Genomic DNA, 1,085 nt, shown 5'->3' with positions numbered 1-1,085 from the left:
TGCTGCTCGTCTGTGATTATAGAAGGAAAGTATTGGATCCGAGGTGACTCAGAGTGATTGTGGGGTTGCCTGGGAGGAATGAGACAGCAGGCCGACACCGCCGTACGCAAACGACAGCTCCAGATTAATTCTCTCCCAACAACAACCCCTGCCCTCACCTGCTGCAACACGCTCTGCCATCACTCGCAATCAAGCAGCGAATTCCTTCAGCTCGGAGTGGTGAGGCGGAGGGTGAGGACAGAGGGGTTTGTGGGCTTGATGTTGTGATTGTGATGTTGTGTAATTGACAGGTATGTTCACATCCAGTGCCTGATGCAAACATTACACCACCCCAGTGCCTGAGCGCTGTGGGACGACAAACAGCTTCCTGGAGCATGAAAATACATGCCAGGAGGACGGCATTGTTCTGAGGTGACACGGTTATTTGTGTATGTAAACACAAACTGTGTGCAGCAAAAAATAAATCAATAAAATTCATGGACAAATATTTGATCTAAAGAAAGACGTCTCAAAGAAAAAACACAAGTTTGAAAACTACCCAAGAAGCATGCAAGGGTTTCAACACAGTTCTGGTTCCATTTTGGTGACTAACTTAAAATACAGTGCACGGCAGATTGAGAGTTTTAGACTGATTGTTGCTGCAGGGGTCTGCAACCTGTGGCTCTTTCAGGATCTGACTAAAACTAAAACAAAACTGAATTTTATTTGTTGTTATACAAACAAAAAATTAAGCTGGTTTTAGCGATTTTCATTTTTTCCAGCGTTTTGGTCATTTCTTTTGCAAATATGTGAATACTAGAATTAATACAAGGAGTAAAACATACTCACTTTAACTTTTGCTTAAAAAAATAAAAAATGGAAAAATAAATTAAAATTAAAATTAATTTTTTGGAGGGTTCTGGGTTTGGGTTCCATTTATTGCATGTGTGATTCAATGCAATAAAACAAACAAATTTGTAATTCTTGGTTTATTTACATATTGCTGGATATCCAGGCCCTGAGCTGCTGGCTTTCAGAAACTGGGGCTCCCTGAGCAGTTTAGTTGAATAGCCCTGCTATATTTTATTATTTTGTCCACTATATAT

The sequence above is a fragment of the Nematolebias whitei genome, chromosome 6 (assembly GCF_014905685.2).
Source record: "Nematolebias whitei isolate Nwh7 chromosome 6, NemWhi1, whole genome shotgun sequence".
Lineage (NCBI taxonomy): Eukaryota > Metazoa > Chordata > Actinopteri > Cyprinodontiformes > Rivulidae > Nematolebias > Nematolebias whitei.
The sequence above is the reverse complement of the archived record's forward strand: the minus strand, read 5'-3'. Positions refer to the sequence as shown.